This window comes from Podarcis tiliguerta (genome assembly GCF_965153285.1).
Source record: "Podarcis tiliguerta genome assembly, chromosome: 6".
Lineage (NCBI taxonomy): Eukaryota > Metazoa > Chordata > Lepidosauria > Squamata > Lacertidae > Podarcis > Podarcis tiliguerta.
The window spans coordinates 41,101,494-41,121,525 of NC_139539.1; the positions used below are offsets into that span (position 1 = coordinate 41,101,494).

The 20,032-nt window shown below is 46.6% G+C and overlaps 1 protein-coding gene across 2 annotated transcripts in view; it reads left to right on the forward strand.

Annotated features, from left to right (window-relative positions):
• The first annotated feature begins 2,321 nt into the window (after nt 1–2,321).
• Nucleotides 2,322–20,032, forward strand: part of PIK3C2B (phosphatidylinositol-4-phosphate 3-kinase catalytic subunit type 2 beta) — an 87,718-nt gene continuing 70,007 nt past the window's right edge. The window contains exon 1 of one of the 2 annotated variants that reach the window (XM_083445438.1): nt 2,322–2,684. The gene's annotated coding sequence lies outside the window, so the exon portion shown is untranslated. Of the gene's footprint in view, nt 2,762–20,032 lie in introns of both variants that reach the window. The other variant, XM_083445439.1, reaches the window with a different exon arrangement.

The window sequence follows — 20,032 nt, forward strand, 5'->3', positions numbered from 1 at the left end:
ATATAGTTGAGATACAGTTTGTGGATAGGTTGAGTTAGTGTAGTGAAATAGGCTGAGTCAGGAACAGTTAGGGGCTAGGCAGACAAGTAAATATCTGAGAGGTGGTTTAGTGAGTGAGAGCAGGTAGCAAACGTTATAGGTCTGGATAGGCACCCCATGAATGTAATTGACTGATACTGTTTATGAAACCACACACTTGTTAAACTGTAATAAATAAACAAAAGTTTACGTTTCAATTTAATCCTGACTGGACTCAGTATTGCCCGAGGTAGGGCCTGGGTTGTGGCAGCGAGAAATAAAGTGGTGACACAGGGATCAATAGACAGTGAAACGTCCAGGAACCCTGTGTGATTGCCACAGGGCGGGGAGCCTTTCCTGTTCTTTACCTCAAAAAAAGAAAGAAAAAACTCTGATTGAGAACACACATGCACTTTGATGCAAATATAACCTAAAAGACCCCTATCCTTACAGCGATAAGGCAGGGAAAGGATGTGAATTATCAGAAAGGATGTGCCATGGGCAGAAGCAGGCAGAGATAGGCAAGTTAGTTCCCACCAAGGTTCTGCAAAGTAACGCCGCTCTCCGCTGCACTGCCTATCTGGGGTTGCAGCATTGCCTGCTTCTGTCCCTTTGCCCTTCCTTGACTTGAAAATATTCATTTTTGTTAATGCGTGGGGTTATGTTCTGCTGTTGTGCACAATCACCAAACAAAGTTAATGCTACTTTAGGGTTAGTTTCACATCAATAACCTTTCGTTAATGCAAAACTAGCACTAACTCTGTTCCGTTCAGCGTGGCAGCTGCTGTCCTCTGGATGCACCCCTAAATTTATCTGAAGGCCAGTTGCCAGAGAGCATGAGCTGGAGAGAGTGATGTTGCAGATGTGTCCTGATTGTGGGCTTCCCATGGGTATTTGGTTGGCCACCGCCAGAACAGAATGCTAGTTTAGATAGGCATTTGGACACATCCAGCAGAGCTCTTCACATTCTTACCTCTTGTTTTGAGGAGCCTTGGCCATTTCAGGACCAAAGGTCAACTCCTTTTATCCATTTAAAGCCTGTGATTGAAAGAAGAGAAGTCAATGAATCTCAGCAGCAATATTTTTATTTATTAAATTTGGCTGCTGAAATTAATAGGGTTATGGAACCAGAAGCAGATTTCTGTGTGTAATAGTAGGGCTTTTAAACTCGGGTACCAAAGAACATCATAAACCATTTGATGATGTCTGTTGCAGAGAGTAGGCTTATTATTGTATTATTTACTAGGTTTTGTTTGAAAATGTCAGTGTTGATAGTGCTCTAGCGCAAGTCACTCCCGTATCTGGGAAATGGCCAGCTTCATTCAACTCGGGTCTTGATGCAAACTAAAAAATCATCACCATTCTGATGAAGTGGGCTCAGGCCCACAAAAGCTTATGTCACAGTAAATATGTTTGTCTTCAGAGTACAATAGGGCTACCCCAACTACCTTCCAGAATTGTCATTTGGGGCCTCTCAATGTCTGTAAACATCTACCAGAAGCCTGTTTTGGAATCTTACTCTTCATACTATTATAGGAAAAGCAAAATCTTCCATCCAACTTCTCGTTAACTAGGACCAATCATGTAATTACGGTCAGCAAAAGGAAATACAACAGCCCAGTAATGAGAGGACTTGTTTAATGAGAATTGATTTGGATGTGTTGGCGAGGTTAGGCAACGCTGTGTTAAACAAATGTTACCTCTGACTTTCCAATCATTTTCCTTACTGCAAAATGTCCAAAGGTTTTTTGGTGGGTGGAGAAGTGGGTTTGTTGTGCAAGAGCACCAAATCGACTTAAACTGTGCAACCTGAATTGACTAGTATTATATGACTGAATCCCACCCCAAAACAGTGACATTTTGAAGAAATGAGATGAAGTTGCCGTTTCCTTTTTAAATATTTCGAACTGTTGCTGGTTTCTTAATTATTTCAAGGGGCCTTCCACAAAACTCCTTGAATCGTGTTCCCAGCAGGAAACAGAAACATCTTAACCGTAATTATTTTTGCATGCATGTATGCAAGAACTGCAGATATGGTGAGTCTTTGCGCCGCTGCCTGGGGCCTGGCACCTTCCTTGGACCCGGAGACAAGCAGAGGCGCAAAGAACTTTGTCGTGTGAAATGCAAGGGGGCCTGTCGGTTCCCCCGCGCGCAATGCAGCATCAAACTCCAGCGGATGAGCTTCTGCAGAAAGGCGGACACGATCATATGCCTTCGGCTCCTTCACAAAAGTCAAGAAAGCAGCCGGAGCCCTTTTTAAAGCGCCAGGGTTCACGGCGGCCGTGCGCGAGGTCTCCAGGAGATGGCGCGCGCCTTTGCGGCGCCTCTCGTCTCCATTGTCTCGCTCGCTCGCTCCCATCGCCCGCCTCGCTTGGCTGTGCTGGGAATCTGCAGCTCGCCGCTTTCGCTCGCCAGCTCCCCTCCGAAGAAGAGACCCGTTCCCGGAGCTGCTGCTTGGATTTTAATGCCAGATGCACGAGGATTAGCAGATCGCCCCGAGGAGCTATCCTGGAATTACCACAGGAGGAGGCGGAGGAGGAGGAGGAAAGGGGGGAAAGGAAAAGGCATTGTGGAAGAGAGAGAGGAGAGGGAGGGAGGCGCGCAGGGAAAAGACGATCGCTTGGAAACGGCAGCAACAGACCAGGAAATCGCTGGGCAGAGACCAGGTAAGCTGGGAGCAGGAGGGAGGCGTTTGCGAAATGGACTTAGGGAGGCACCGGCAGAGAAGATGTGCGAGACCCAGGTTTGGAAACCAACCAGTTCTCCCTTTCGCAACATGGAAATCGGGGAGGGAGCTTGTGCAGGGAAGCCGCTTCCACTGCAGTCCCAGCCTTGGATGCAGTGCAGCAGGCGCAGCAAGCCTTGGATATAGCAGGTTGCGCGCATGGAGGCTGAGCCTAGCTTGCAGAGGAATGCTTCGTGAGCGGGAATCCTGCTCAGTTCCTCCAATAATCTCTTCCCCAGTTGCAGCGATCTCTCTCTCTTAAAAGCTAAAGCTGGCTTTACTTTAATCTTTCCCTTGGGGTTGGCCTTTCTCTCCCCACCCGGATAGCTTGAACCACATGTGCTCGGATCTCCTTGCAAATGCCTGCTCGCTTTGCGTTCCTCCCTCTTAGAAAGCGACGAGCTTTGGGGGAGAACGGACCGCAAAAGGGGCGCGGTGCCGGAGGGTTGGTGGGGCGGGGGTCGCGTAAGAGGGATAAATCCAGTACCTCGGACATGGGCAGCAGAATCTCTCTTTCTGGGCAAACTTCCCCAAGCTGACGGGGCACGATGGATTTCTGACTTTTCTGAAAGTTGTAATACTACAATTCCTCTTCTTTCTCTTCCCCGCCCCCTAATAACTCTCCGAGGAATGGACAAGAATTGCCCAAGCTTGAGCGAGAATACAAGCTTGGGCCTCTGTTCCGTTTATGTTGGTTGGTTTCTGCAAAATTCCTGGGATCAATAATAATAATAATAGTAATAATAATAATATATCCCTTGGGATAATCGATTCCAGGAGCCAGCAGCAATGTTAGCACCATTATTCCTTTGTCTAGTATTATAATTATGACTACTATCTGTGTCATGAATATGTATTTTTAAAGCCTGGCTCTTGCATTTAGGAAAACGTAAGGAGCTTACGATTCCCATGTGTAGACTGCTTTATATGTAATTTATAGGGTTCTTACTATAATCCTTGTTAAAGTGATGAGTGGGGGAGCAGAATCCTTAATTAGAGGGTCATCCCTGTTTTTCTTTTCAGGAATGCATGGAGGGGGGAAGAGCCATTGACCTACTAAGAAAAATAGTGTTGTGGGGATTTTTTGTAATCAGGCTTTGGGTTGTTTTTCCTTTGTGCCAACTGTGCTGTCAATGTCCCTCCTCCGCCCAAGCAACATAAATGCTAAACATAAAATAAAAAGCAAATGATAAAACTGGATTTGGAAAAGTGGATGTGTTCAACTGGTTGGTGGGAAAGACCATAACCTTTCACTGAAATGGGCAATAGTAGAAAGCCATTTCCTTTACTTGCAATAAAAAGGAATCCACAAGTTATAAAATTGCACACCAGTTGTAACTTTAGAAACCTTGAACAGTGAGACATGCTGCCTTCTCAGGTGCCAAACTGGAGCAATGTTTACATATGTGCTTCTTAGACTCTCCCTCCTTGTAGTGGCGATAGACAGAGATATGATCCCTTCACAGCAAAACAAGTTTACTATGTGTTGATTTTATATTGGCTTAAAATGAATCAATGGCTATACCGTGATTGTGTTATAGTATGCCATATAGTTTCCTGCTTCGTAGGCCTTTTATGTCACAGGTATGCTTTCCTTTAAGCATAGATGTAATCCCACCAAATGCAATGAGTCTGTTCCTGACAGGGCTGTTGGAATAACTGGAAGCTTTGCTGTTGATTTTCAGCAACCTTTAGAGAAAGCCAGTAGCACTAGCATCCATGCGCACGCGCGCGCGCGCGCGCGCACACACACACACACACACATATATATATATATATACACACACACACACACATATTCCATTTTAATGCCCACCAGCGGAGATTTATCTGCACTGAAATCTGATTGGCAAGGGAGGATGTCTAGCCCAGCTAGCAAGGCTGTCCTGGTCAGGGCTCATTAGCTGCATTACCATGGATTTGTGTGAAACAAAATACAGAGTGTGGTTGGGATCAGGCTGAACGTTTGCATGCGTTGTTCCCAGGAGGAAAGCTGAAATGCATTCCAAGGCCAGGATAGCAATCATTAAAGCTCCATGCCTTTGCGGATTGAGGTGGAAAGACGTACAAAGTATACATTGCTAGCTCCCTAGAATAAAAACTGCTGCCAGTGCGTACAATAGTGAGCAAAAGGAACCAGTGGCCTGACGGTGATGGAAGTTAGTTTTCTAAGTTCTTAAGTTCTTAAGCAGATCCAGAGTGCAGGGGGGGGGGCACAGACCAGAGGAACAGACTCTTGCACCGGGGTGTTGTTTCAGGGGTTTTGTTGGGAGAGGGGTTGTTGTTGATATAAAAATAAAGATACAAAAAAATCAATATCTTTTTAGATTTCTGTGGAAAATGTTCAATTTGGTTGTTTACTTTTTGATGAGTTTTATTTATTGTTTATGACTACTTTCGTTATGTTTGTCATTATGCACATTTTTTTCATGTTGTAAGCTGCCTTGAGCATTTTAACTAGGGAAAGGTGGCATACGAATAAAATGATGAATTAATAGAATGTTGATAAACCACTTATATTCTGCATGGTGCACTGTAGGTAGCTGCTTTATATCAAGTAAGAATATTGATCCATCGCATGCAGTGTCGTCTGCACTAACTGGTAGCTGTTCGCCAGGGTTTCAGGTAGAAGTCCTTTTGTGGCGTAGCATGGGGGATGCAGGGGGGGCCAGCCGCACCGGGCGCAACATCTGGGGGCGCTCGCTCGCACTCGCAGTGCTAAAATCAGTGCTAAAATCCACGGGTTAGGGGGCTCAAATTACTTGCCTTGCCCCGGGTGCTGACAACCCATGCTACGCCACTGCCGGCAATTGAATCTGGGACCTCCTGCCTTCAAAGCTCTTCCACTGAGTTGTAGTTCTGCTCATATTGCATTCACGCTTTGTGTACTTTGAGCGAGGGTTGTACCTCGATGGTGGAGCACATGCAAAAGGTTCCAGGTTGAAACCCCATCCTCTCCTGATTGGGCTGGGAAAGCTTGTCTGGAGCCCATGGAGAACCCCTGCCAGTCAGCAGATAATACTGAGTTATACAGACTGGTGGTCTGTCTCTTTATGAGACAGATTCCCATGTGCTTAATCTGATGGCAGTGAAGGAGGTCCACAGCTGCTGCAGCTATAATTTGCCAAATAAGACCTACTTTAGATAATGTACGCAAGCAAATGCCATCCTTTCTTCCCCAGAGGAAAAGTGTCTGCTTGTGGTGTTTCTAGTACCTGCTCTAGCAGCCTGTGAATCAAAGTGGGGTGCTCAGCATGACACAAGGAATGGCAGAAATGGAACATGAGTGAAAGAATGAAGCTAAGGATTTCTTAGTAGGGTGGGGTGCGCTGGAACCTATGACCTAATTTTCCTAATGTAGGGTATTTCCTCAGAAATACAGTCATACCTCGTGTTACGTCTGTTTTATGTTACGTTCTTTCAGGTTACGTCCCGTGGCAACTCGGAAGTACCGGAAAGGGTTACTTCTGGGTTTTGCCACATGCGCAGAAGCGCAAAATGACATCACGCACATGCGCAGAAGTAGCGAATCGCAACCTGCGTATGCACAGACGTGCTGCTGCAGGTTGCGCTCCTTTCATGTTGCGAACAGGCCTCTGGAATGGATCCCGTTCGCAACCAGAGGTACCACTGTATTACCCAGAAATGAATCCGTCATTGGACTCTGGGAGGGACTGCCTGAGGGACGTTGCAAAGATTTACAATTCCCTCATTTATAAAAAGTCAGAGGGAAGAGAAGGCATATGAAAGAGTAAAGCCCTGCTTCTCATGTGATGGCTGATATTCCACCTACTCTCTCTCCCACCCCCCGGCCTTGGGTGTCCTTATTTTCACTAGGCCTTATTTCCTGCAGCCTGAAAGTATGTTTATGGCTGAATCAGGACCTGTGTATGCAAAACACAGGAGTGTGTCACTTTAGAGCAGGACATGACAACCCAGCCTTCTAGTGATTCAGAAAGTGAGTTGAGAGAGACTATGTGCAAGGTGAATAACCTCCTGTCGTCTTGCTGCATTACCTCTCAAGGAAACTTACTTCGGCTCCATCCTGCTGCCTGTTATGAATGCCATTCGTTTAGGTCAGCCTTTGCCCTAACCTGTGGTGTCTCCGGATGTTCCAGGCCACAACTCCCATAATCCCCAACCACTGACCAAGCTGGATGTGATTGATGGGAGCTGTAGTCCAAAACATCTAGAGGGCACCCGATTGGGGAAGGCAGGTTTAGGTGATGGTTGGAAGGATACGGCTGCGCTGATGCAGCCAAGGAAGGCTACGCCAAGGAATGATGGGCATTCCAGTTAGGATGTTGCCTTGGATTTGGAGCCAACTCACACAACTGTGACTTTGCACACAGGGACGCGGGTGGCGCTGTGGTCCAAACCACTGAGCCTCTTGGGCTTGCCGATCGGTAGGTCAGCAATTCGAAACTCCGCTACGGGGTGAGCTCCCGTTGCTCGGTCCCAGCTCCTGCCAACCTACCGGTTCAAAAGCACGCCAAAGTGCAAGTAGATAAGTAGGTACCGCTCCGGCGGGAAGGTAAACGGTGTTTCCGTGTGCTGCTCTGGTTTCGCCAGAAGCAGCTTAGTCATGCTGACCACATGACCCAGAAAAACTGTCTGCAGACAAACGTTGGCTCCCTTGGCCAGTAAAGCCACAACCCCAGAGTCGTTTGCGACTGGACTTAACTATCAGGGATCCTTTACCTTTGCCTTTTACTACAGCTCAGCACAATCTTAAACTTCCCATGAGGTCAGGGACAATCTGGTTAGATGCTGGCCATGATCATATACCGAAATCCAGTGACTCAGTATCCAGAGAGAGACTTGGGAATGGGAACCGTAACACTGAAGCACCGAAATCCCTTAATTTCTGCAGGAAGGTAATGTCTTAAATATCTGAAGTGTTTGAACATCTTAATGCAAAAGGCCTCCAGCAGTTATCAGAGAAACTGGGATACAGTGCTGCTGATAGCCATGCCCTGATACAGTCACACCTCCTCTAGGTTATAACAGGTAATATTTACATGTATTCAAATGCGCCTGTTCTTTTGCCTCCTGATAGTTAAAGAACCAGATTTTCAGGATTGCGCAGAAGGTGGAACATATGTACTCAGCTGGGGAAAATGCTTGTTATTTAAGTGTGTATAATTTTGTACAAAACCAGAGTTTGGTGGTCATTACCAAGCAGCTGGGTGCCTAATCTTGGACTCCTCTGCAAACCTGCCCCCTTTTCTGTCTTTGTCCCAGAGATGCAGCTGCATGCGTCTGCTGCGTGTGCATTGATATGCACAGCTGGTCAGTTCTGCAGAACTGAAACTTCTGCATCGGAAACAAAAGGTTGTGCTGAATTTGACTGTTAGGCGTGGCTTCAGGAAGTGCTGCACCAGGTAGCATAGTTGCAGAGAGATAGCTGTGCAGAGCAGCAAACCTTGCAGGGATATTTGCTTAGCTCAACACTACTGACATAGATGAGTCAACGTCCGTCACACCTCAGAACTTCCAGGCCTGGTGGCGATACTTGCCAGTTGCACAGAGCAAGCAGGTTTCAAAGCAAATGGAAACTGCACAGTATGTGGGAAATTATGCAGTAGATGCTGGCAAGATGTGTACCTTTGTTAGGTATCTGTTCTGTTTTTTTCTACAGGCATGTAAGACTGAAAGGGTGCAACGGAGGGGTGGGAGCGAGCTGTCTAGAGCCATCCCCGTCATGCTAATGAAACTGAGCATGAGGCTTAGCCAGGCCTCGCTCCTCAAATATAGTATAACTTTACCCTGATAGATGTGCAAAACCAACCTCGTCAGAATGACAGTTCTATCAATGACCCCTCACTTTCCCTTTTTAATGGTTCGGTGTGCTCACTTTGAAGCCCTTTCAAGGTAGAAATCAGGCATTCCGTTGATGTCACATAATAATAATAATAATAATAATAATAATAATTTCTACCCCGCCCATCTGGCTGGGTTTCCCCAGCCACTCTGGGCAGCTTCCAACAAAATATTAAAAATACATTAAAACATCAGTCATAAAAAATTTCCCTAAACATGGCTGCCTTCAGATGTCTTCTGAACATCAGATAGTTGTTTATTTCTTTGACATCTGATGGGCGGGCATTCCACAGGTTGGGCGCCACTACCGAGAAGGCCCTCTGCCTGGTTCCCTGAAACTTTGCTTCCCACAGTGAGGGAACCGCTAGAAGGCCCTCGGAGCTGGACCTCAGTGTCTGGGCTGAACGATGGGGGTGGAGATGCTCCTTCAGGTTTACTGGGCCGAGGCCGTTTAGGGCTTTAAAGGTCAGCACCAACACTTTGAATTGTGCTCGGAAACGTACTGGGAGCCAATGTAGGTCTTTCAAGACCGGTGTTACGTGGTCTCGGTGGCTGCTTCCCATCACCAGTCTAGTTGCCGCATTCGGGATTAGTTGCAGTTTCTGGTTCACCTTCAAAGTTAGCCCCACGTAGAGCGCATTGCAGTAGTTCAAGTGGGAGATAACTAGAGCATGCACAACTCTATCGAGACAGTCCACGGGCAGGTAGGGTCTCAGCCTGTGTACATGTAAACAGATGGCATAATATTTTGTTGGGACTGTGGCTGGGGCAACTCAGTCAGATGGGTGGCATATAAATATAAATAATAATAAAATTATGGAGTCAGACTGTAGGGCACCGCACCATAGTAAGAAAAGAAAACTATATATTTCACAACTATGACCAGTTCTGTTCAATTAAGGGAAAGATCACTGAATCACAGCACCAAGATGGGGTTGAAATGACATTTCTCCTCCTTTTAGTAAATGGCACCTGTTCATCTGACAGGTATATACTGGGGGATGACGTGTTCAGAGAATTCAGGCAGGACTGTGGGCTGCATAGGATCATCTGGTTATAAAGTGAAGAGGAAAGACCAGGGATATAAACCTCCATTTGTGCTATTAAACATGATCAATCTACTGCCTTAGTTACATGCCAGTTTTGGCCTTTGTGGAGATAAAGGAGCACAATAGTTCAGTTTAAGGACTAGCAAATCGGTGACCATATATGATGATGCCAATAGTTCATGATATCCTTCCTCCTGATTGCCTCCTGGCAATGCTGGTGATCCATTTATTTATTTATTGCATTTACATCCTACCTTTTCCTCCAAGGAGTTCAAAGTGGCATACGTGCTTCTCCCACTTCTCATTTGATCCCTACATCAACCTTGTCAGGTTGGTTGGGCTGAGAGGCCATGATTGGCCCAAGGTCACACAGTGAGTTTCATCATGGCTGAATGGAAATTTGAACCCTGTTCTCCCAGGTCCTAGCCTGACACTCTAGCCACTACACCATGCTGGTTCTCAAGGAGGAAAAGAAGAGCATATACTATACAACACACAAGCTCTACTTCTTTGGTTTGCATGCCATATTCACAGGGCCGTCTTAAGCATACCTGGTGCCGTGGTGCAAAGATCCCTCCACCCCCGCCCCGTTTCCCAGAGTTGTTGACCTTTTTTAAGGGGGGAACCCCCAAAGTTGTTAACCTTTTTTTTAGGGAGCCGACACCACGCTTACACATTATCTCTAACAAGTAAAATGAATAACAATAAAATGAAAAGGCAGAAGAAAATCTAATGAAGTCCTCAGTTCCAAAGCAAGACTCATTCAAGACTCAGCAGTTCTTCTAATTTTCATCCTCATGATTCAAATAACCACATATCAAAAAGTTAAAGCAATCACCAGTCTGTTCTTTCTTAATTAAATTGATAAAGACACAGAGAATGAAGTTCCTGGCTAATTTGTGTTTAAGTACAAAGCTGATGTTTTCAAATATTGTGGGTGGGTGGGTGTAAAGCAGTGACATCCTGAACCTAAAAAGGACCCAAAGCTTGGGCCACAAAGGCTGCAGCCCTAACTGCACTTACCTGAGAGTAAGCCCTGCTGAATCTAATAGGACCTTAAAACCAGCCCCTATCTTTAAAGGACTTTTTGTTGGTGTGTGTTTGTTTTTAACCACTAACTGCATGGAGAGCACACTCTCGAATCCATACTTACCTCTGAACTGAGTCCTAATGGTAGTGCGCCCCCCCCCCAGCTTTCCCCTCCCACGCCCGCAAATCTGAATGAATCCCTCCTCTACCTTTTTCCTCGACAGAAGGGGCGGGGTGGGTGATGTTCTTGGCGCTCCTCCTTCTCCTTCCCACCCCCTGATCTGGGCAGCTCGAGGCTCGCTTGCCACACTGGCTTCCTCAGCAGTCCCGCTACTGCCGCGGGGAGGACAGGAGGAAAAGGGGTGCCACGTAGCTTTGCGCACCACTGATGCTGCCTCCTCTTCCAGGCAGGAAGTGAGAGAGCGCGGCTGGCCCGTAGGAAGATCTGCTGCCACTGCCACCCAGCATGCCCTCGCAGCTGTTACTGGTCTGTCCCGGACCCCCGCTGCTAGGCGCCCCTCATTGGTGGGCGCCGTGGCGCAGGGCGCCACTAACCCTAATGGGTAAGACGGCCCTGCATATTCAGATACCCTGTGCATGCATATTCTTTCCTGGCAGCTTATTCCTTAGCATAGCAGCAAATGCTGCCCCTGGGAAGAATTCCTCATAACACCTACACACCCTCCAACTGTTGTTCTGGTACAAGTGAAAACACACACAATGTTTTACACAGTACCCAGAAGGGCAGCCATGGGGAGGCTTGCAGTAGCGAATGGGCAAACAGTGCCAATTCGTGCTGGAGACTTGCTGGTGCATTGTGGCAAGAGCAGATTTGGTGGGCAGCAGCCTGCATCAGGTCCATGAAGGAGATGTATTGTTTTACACAAATCTTAGTAATGGAGTAGAAAGCAAAAAAAGGTATGACCTAATCATGGAGGGGGGAACTCTTTGGGGATTGGATGTGGCCCAGATTGGATGTAGCTGAACATCTCTATCCAAACGGTAAAGTAATGATAGGTTGGCCACTTAGGCATTGCCCAAAAGGAGGAATTGCCTTACCAAAAACAGGGCAAAAGATGGCACAGAGTTGCACAGAATGCACTAAGGCAGTGTTCTCCAAACTTGGGTCTCCAAGCTGCTTTTGCACTACAATTCCCATCAGCCCTGACCACTGGTCCTGCTAGCTAGGGATGATGGGAGTTGTAGTGCAGAACAGCTGGAAACCCTGCACTGAGGTATGAGCATAGGCATGCATATTTATGCATGAAATAATTGCTATTATTTAAATATATCTTACCATAGTGAGGAGGAGGATGACCTGCAGGCCTGCTCAGTCAGCTGACTAGGTGCTCCCTGTTGATGGGCAACTGCTCTGCCTTCATATGGTACTTTTTATTTGAAGTGGATGTGAGCTAGATATCCCATCAAACAGAGGCAGGCTTTGAGTGGAGAATTGTTCTTTTTACAGTAGGACATGTGGCCACTCTGGGCTGAGAGCTAATACTCTTGATTAGCTTTATCCATGACTCACATATGGAAAACAGCAGGCAAGAGATGTTAAGTGGCCTTGTCCAAATCTATTGTGGAATAAGGGAACTCAAAGCTGCAGTGGAGCTTGAACCCAGGACCTGTGGAGTTCAGCCTGTGTGTTACTAGTGAGTCTCCTGTGCTGCCAGTAGACCAGAGAAAAGCTTGTGAAAAGGCTTGACCTTTATAAACACCAGGAAGAACTTGCTGATGGTAAGAGCTGTTTGACAGTGGACTCTCCTTCCTTGGAGGTTTTTAAGCAGAGGTTGGATGGCTATCTGTCATGTACGATCTAGTTCAGATTCCTGCATTTCAGGGGGTTGGACTAGATGACCCTAGGGTATCTTCCAGTTCTACAGTTCTGTGATTCTAGGAGCTTTTTTGAGAGAGGGTTTTGCCTCTTTGGCCTGAGCAGCAGAGGGACACGTCCCAGATCTGTGCAGCCTCATTTGCATATTATGTAAATTGCTTGCTAATTATGCAAATCAAGCATCTTAATTGGGTACGTTCTACCAATTGCTTTGTGTTTGCTCCTGGCTCGAAACTTCCACAAAATTTGGGGGGAAGAGATCGGGCCGCTTGCTCATGCCAGGAGAGAAGAGTGGCCTTTCTCATCTGTTCCGCCCGCCTTTCTTCTCTGAGTCTAAGAGTGCAGCAAAGGCAAATTCTTCTGAATGGGCCGCAGCTTAAAAGCTCTGCACATGCCAATGAGGACCAGAATAATGCGGTATTTCTGCAGTGAAACGCTGCACTGAAACTGCAGCAGGTACATCCGGAAGGGGCATGAAGTAACCGCCCCATTGGACGGTATGGCTGCTGGAAACAAATGCCCATGAGAAACAAGCCAAATTTATCAAGACAATTCAGCCGCCTCATTTCACTTCCTGGGCGGGAATGAACCTGACTTAGTTAAGCTCTTGATATAGTTGGAATTAAGTCATATCATGACTGACGCGTCCAATTGATTTCAACTTACTCAGCCTAGATGTAGTGTTTATCTGGAGCTGTGAGAGACTGGAAATTTACCCTCGCAAGGCGAGGAGCTAGGTTTTGCCTCACCAGGGTGGTCTGGGGAACCATGCCAACCCTGGTCTGAAATCAGTGAGTTATTTCAGAATCGGGCCAAACTGTAGGTCTCAGCTGCAGGTGAGCAAATTAACAAGAAAGCAGGGAAGGTCAGAGGTCAAAACTAGCCTATCTTGCAATTAATTCCAGGACTTTGGTAGGCCCAGAGCATTTTGGGGGCAGGGTTCTTGTGCCTGGAGCATGAGGAAGGGGTTGGTTCACAGATTGGTGAGCCAGGATTTTTGAGATGCTGCTTCTGACCTTGCTGTCTCACATCGTCATTTGAATCGGAAGCCCGATGGTGGTTTTGCCAAGGTGATGTGCTTTCATCTACAACAAGGGTGAGTTGTAGCCAGATCACAAGCGCCTGGTTGGACCTCTGACCTTGTTGGGCCAAGCCTGCCTGACTTTCTCATTGCTTAGCAAGTAGCTACCCTACAAGAGAAGGAGTGACATGTACTGTCTCCCAGTCTTGTTTCTGGACCCAGTTCAAGATGTCCAGATTAACCCACAAAGCCCTTAGCGACTTGAGGCCAGTATTGCTGAAAAATCAGTGTCTCTCTCTCCCCCCCCCCCCAATTGTACCTTTCCACATCTTGAGATATTCTTCAGGGGACCTCCTCTAAATGCCTCTGCCAAATAAAGTTAGGCAGATGTTTATCATAGGGTGGGTATTCTTGGTGGTAGCACCCCAGGGAAGCTGGCTGGGCACCTTCTTTAAGCTCGTTTTGGCCCCAGGTGAAAGCTTGACTTCATTCTCCCAAACTCTGTAAAATGGCAATTTTAATGTTTGGAAACACTTTATATGCTAGGTATATTCCTTTCCCTGCTTGAAAATATCTGTGCTGCAGAATGTTAATTTATGAGAGTCTGTTTTATCATTATATTTCTGACAATGCTAGTGAGTAGCCTTATAAATATGTAAGTGGAAATAAAATTGAATGGAGGACTGAAGTTGAACAATGGTAGGAATGGAGAAAGGGCTCCATTAGGGTTAAAAAAAAAAGGTGGGGGATGTAGGAATGAGAAGATTTCACAATTATGTTGAAGTTAGAAACAGCCATGGAGTTTTGATTGGAACAGTGCTTACCCACCAAATTTTTTTCCAATGAAAATAGGGACATTTATAATTATAATCATAATATAATAATTTTTACCTCGCCCATCTGACTGAGTTGCCCCACCTACTCTGGGTGGCTTCCAACATATATAAAAACATAATAAAACATTAAAAATTAAAAATGTCCCTATACAATGGGGAGAGAATTAATTCTTTCACCTGTGCCATTTCCCCCAAAGTAAATTGTGTTCTTGGCTCTACTTGGGGTTGGGGGAAGGTACCTGTTTCATACCTTACAAGGGACTCCTGTGTTCAGATGGGTGCTAAAAATGCATCACATTCTTTCCTTGGAACTTCTTAAGCAAAAGTTGGATGGTCATTTGTCATGGATACTTTAGTAGAGATTCCTGCATTGCAGGGGGTTGGACTGGATGACCCTCAGTCTCTTCCAGCTGAACAGTTTTATGATTCTATGATTCTGGCCAATTAGAAAAAAACGAACAAACCACACGATAGCTCTTCTTCATTTGCAGTTACACATTATTCTTAATAGTGAGTTCCCACCTTGGCAGGAATGCTGAAAAGTAAGAAGATGACTTATTCCCTATGAGTCGGGAAAAAGCATGCAGCCTGCGCGTTTCCCTTAACATCTCTGTCACTGTTTTCTTCTACTTTTTAAAAATGAAAATTAAGAATTGGGGCCAACCAGTGTCCTCAGTGAGTGGGACAGGCTTATTTAGGCACACGAGGTCTTCCCATTTGGCCCACAAAGCTGTTTCTGCCAAGCCACACCCACCTCCCCTACAGCTGACCTCTCATGATGTCGGGTGAGGATCAGGTAGCAGTGGGGCTTGCACAAAAGGGGCTTTGCAGCCCTTATAAACCATCTGATTGGTGGTGCCTGCAAAGCCCCTTGGAGGCTTTAAGCACAAGGCATTTTGCAGGCGCCTACAAGGCACGCTTAGAACCTGGGCAAAATCTGCCTATCAGCAGGGTAACTCTCTTTAACTTGCTTCTCCCCCAACCATTTCTTGCCTTTCTTCCCCATCCCACCAGACCTTCCTTTGCTCTGCTCAGCCTTTCTTCATCCCATGAACCATCAGCAGCCACTAAGACAGATCCTGAGTTCCCTGTAGAGGGGGGCTTTCGCCTGTGTGGTGATCTGGGAAGTGAGGGAAGAGTTAATGGAAGAATTGCATAGAAGCTGCAAAAGCTAGCGCTTTTTACCTTCCAATTCCCTCTTCTCCCCATTATTGGAGGAAGCAAAACTACAGCTGTCTCCTCTTTGCAGGCATAACCTTCATCTCTCCTGTTTGGATAACCTTGGGTGTGCTCTGTTTCGATGACCTTGGGAGCATGATGCCCTACCAGACAGGTCAAACATTAGCAACTGCCTCTGAATTACTGTTTTTCTGCACATCATACTGGGAACCTCAGTGCACCCCTCTCTTCAGGGCGAGGAATCTCTGCTACATCCCCCCACCCCGTCCCCCGCTCCCCAGCTCAGCTGCCAGCAAAGCCATCTTCACACACTGCAGTTCTTGCTGCCTAATTTGGGGGTGGGGGGTGGGGAGGGTGGCGGGCTCTGCTCTGAATTCCCACGGACTTTAGCACAATCTTTCTGCTTGACTTCCCTTGTCTGTCCCCAGAGCTGAGCAGGTGGTGCTCAGCTGCTGCAAACACAAGAGCACGGGCCGCAGGCTGTTCGCATTTGGGCTGGCGCGAGCCCTAAAGTGTGCAGACGCACATGTCCCTCATACCAGATGGGTTGCCTTCCCCACCCCTCCAGCTCTCCTTTCATGTTCCGCCTCTTTGCGCGAGGTTTCCTGCAGTTGTAAGCAGAAAACTGGGAGGGCAAGGTTAGCTGGGATGCTCCCCTTTCTGATTTTGCTGCATTTCTGGGTGTGCTAGTCCTTTTTCTGCACCTGTCCAGTACCCTCCTATAATCCAAAGCAAAATATGTGATTAATGCATTGCTTGTAACAGAGCAGATGGAGCGAGTAAGGTTTTTAATCAAGACCTGATGGAAAAGAGAAGGTGGCAAATCGACTGTTTTCTCTGTTGCGGGACTAACGCTCTATATAGCCTGGGGTTGAGGTTTTTCATATGAGGGCTGCATTCCTTTTTGTGTAACCTGCCAAGGGCAGTATGGTGCAAACGAGGGCAGAGCAGCAAATGCAAATTTTCCCTTTGGACAACAGTTCAGTTTCTGCACACCCACCCATACCCACCTCTCTGTGGCATATTTGAGAAATTTCTAAAAGAGAGTCTAGTACAGCGGTTGGTAATTTTCTTAAGCTGCGGGCCAGTCCACTGTCCCTCAGACCTTGTGGCTGTCTGGAGAAGCAGCACTGTGGGGGGGGGGGGCTGGAAGAAGAGGAGAGGGGGGCAAGTAGTCCTCCTCCCCACTCCCCAGCCCCAGCCGCTGTGCTTACCTTCCCAGGGGCTGCTGCCGCTGCTGCTTCTCATGGGTAGGCAGAGCAAGCTCATCCGCTTTTCTCTCTGACCCACAGGAGCACCAGGGCGGTGGAGGGAAGATAAGCGGCACAGAGGGGCAGGCTCCGGAGAGGGGCTGCTTAAAATGGCGCTCAGCCAGCTCAGCCCAGCCCTCTTCCTTCTCTAGGCAGGGCAGGGAGAAGCCAGAGGGAGGGAGGAGGCACCGCTTGTGTGTGAGGGAGGGGGGGAATGGAATGGCGCAGGGGGGGAAATGGCGCAGCCCGAATGAACAGAATCCCCACGCCAATCCACGGACCAGATCCTGAAGGCAATTGGACCTGATCCGGCTCGCAGGCTTTAGTTTGCCGACCCCTGATCTAGTACATCTGGAGGTGGCCTAAAAAACTTTTGAAATGGACGTGTAATCGAGAGGAAGGCGTGGCTTTTGATTTGGCAGTGTCTCCTGATTCAGGGGGCCTGGCATTTTGAACGGTACTAAGAATGTGGGCATCTGCATAATGCCAGGCCACAAATCTAGAGGTTTTCCTAAACTTTGAAAAAACGGTCAGCCACCTGCATGGAGGATGGCACACTGATGCACTGTCATAGGAAGTGGCCTTATATAGAGTCAGACCATTGGTCCACTCAACTTGGTATTGTGCATCTTGCTGGCAGGAGCTGGTGGGAATAGTTGAAAACAACTGGAGGGCAGCAGGTTGGCCAAAGGTGGTCTACTTGAACAGAGTCTCAGGTAGAAGTCTTTCCACTTACCTGCTACTGAATCCTTTAAACTGGCAATGCAGAATTGCATACAATTGATGTGTTGTACCACTGAGTTGCCATTGCTCCCTGAAAGTTTACAGGGGATAATCTACGGCCTTTGTTCATATAGGGATCTTGACATCTGCAGACTACTGTGCACAAGCTCTAAAGGGATTGCTTGTGTCTCATATCATTGACTGTCCACTGTATGGGCACCTTGAAGCAGTACAGCAAATGGCTTCCAACTTCCAGCTTTTGGCCATTGTCCCAGCCCACTTTCTTTCTTGTTTCCATTTTCCCCTGTTAGGTTGATTCTGTAACTCACTCATTACAGAGGGCAAATCCAGGTCTGCCAGCGACTCTGCCAAATCTGACTCCCCAACCAAGGCGTACAAGGCTTGCGTTTGTTGCTGCAACTGCCTGTGACACATAGAATTGTAGAGTTGGAAGGGACCCTGAGGATCATCTACTCCCATACAGAGATTGAACCTACAACCTTGGTGTTATCAGCACCATGCTAACCGACTGAGCTATCACATGATCTGCTATGGAGAGGCATATCTCAGCAATGAATTACCATTACTGTATGTGTATTTCAACTATACCAAGTGTGATTGGCAAATTGACAAACTCTACTCCAAGGTTTGTTTGTGTTTATTGTTCTTCTGCAGGAAAACCAATAAAACGCATTTCAAAACAACAGCAGCAGCAACTTGGGAGAATCCCTAAAAAGGTTTCCTGCAAAAGATCCGCAGTCACAAGGGCAGCAGCTCTAATTTGTTTTGCTTTGGAAGGACCTTCAAAGTCTTGTCTGTTCCTTTGTAGCTCTGTTCAACAGGCTGTAAACAAAGATACTAGCCCAAACCAGACACTGCGGTTGCTTGTAATATGCTTTCCCCCTCCATGAGAAGTGTTGTGTTGCACTTTGCTATCATACCACATTGACAGGTACCATAACTGGGAATCCAGTTAAGCATAAGTTGAAAGAATTTGAATAAGTTGTACTAATGCACACGCACATGCAGAAATACAAATTTCTTTGTTAACCTTTGGCATACTTCTTCCCAGCTTCAGCATCAAATAACTAGATTTTTATTCTAAGCAATGAAGCTGCTTAGTTACTGAGAGTGTGCTAAGGCATCAGTATTACCTACTCAGCTTGCCTCGTGCACTCTAGGTCAACAAACACTCTGAGATTTAAGATATGTTCCCGCCTGCCCAGTGATCAGTTGGAGCCCTGCTCAGTCTTTCCTAACTAAATTTTCTGATGTTTCCTGGCCATCTTCAATTTCACAACAACGTAGATTGGAAACATTTTTAGGTTGAAATTTGGATTCTCAGGAAACAAGTCTTCAGCATATTCTATATATAATATTGAGTGGAATGAGATCACTCAAATGTCAGGCAGTTTTAAAAGAAATAAAATACGAAGGTCTGGTAATCTTGTGCCCATTCTTTGGAGAATGGGGTCTTCTCAGAAAAGGGGCATTCCTTGCCTTTTTTGTGAAAGACAGATCTGTGAAATGCTGTAAAACAGAAGACCAGCCCAGTGCAATCCTTTAAAAGAAGCACATCACCAGTTCATTTCTTGGCACAAGGCAAGCAGGTCTAGAAGATGTTGGGGGGATAATAATACTGTTAATTTGTAAGGAAGCAAAACGTGTTTGTCTTGGCTCTTCATTTTTTAAGGATTGAATCTGCCTTCTTTATAAATAGTATCCTATGAGGGTTTCCAGCTGGAATATCCAGCAGGATCCGTATCTAACTCACTTCAATTGGAAGGGAAATGAGTCTTATTAGCGAGGGAAGAACAGACAACAACGAGAGAAGTCCTTAAAAAGAAAAGTCTTCTGAACTCTCCTCTTATTTACCAGCAAAGGCCTGTGGCTGGCTGTTCTCAGAGACTGTAGGTACAATTGTATATACTGTTTAATTTCAAACATTTCTAAGCTGTGTGCAATCATCTCTAGGTGGTGCAAGGTAAGAAAATACTTTAGTTTCTGGGTCGTTTCGCACGATGCTTGTAGAAGCTGCATCTCTTCCTATAGGGAGACCCACCACAGAGAACAGGAGTCAGTTGGCACCCAGGAGCAGCTGGCAACTTGCCACAGCTTTATCAAGCAGATAAGCACAAGAGTTAGAATGCTAGGCCTATGCAGGGAGAGTCATCAGATAAACCCATAATAAGAGGCTGCTGCAATTGAAGGCTGAAGGGCAGCCAAAAAGCCACCACACTGGCCTTTCATGTGGTTTCTCATTCGCCTTTGATCCTCCTCGATTGCTCCCCCACACACAATGCTTACTCCCTTCCTCAGGACTCAAATCTCTGTTCTCTTAAAGAGAGCAGATATTTCTCCCACCACATACTGTCAGATTGGGCTGCAGTTCTTGTCTTCCTTGTGTTTCTCAGGAGATGCATGAATGAGATTTGTTCCTTTCCACCTGGTCCCTGTACTGATTGGCAGTGGCCCTGTGAGGTCTCAGGCCTGAACCGGAGGTGCCCAAGGACTGAACTTGGGACTATGCTCATACAAACCA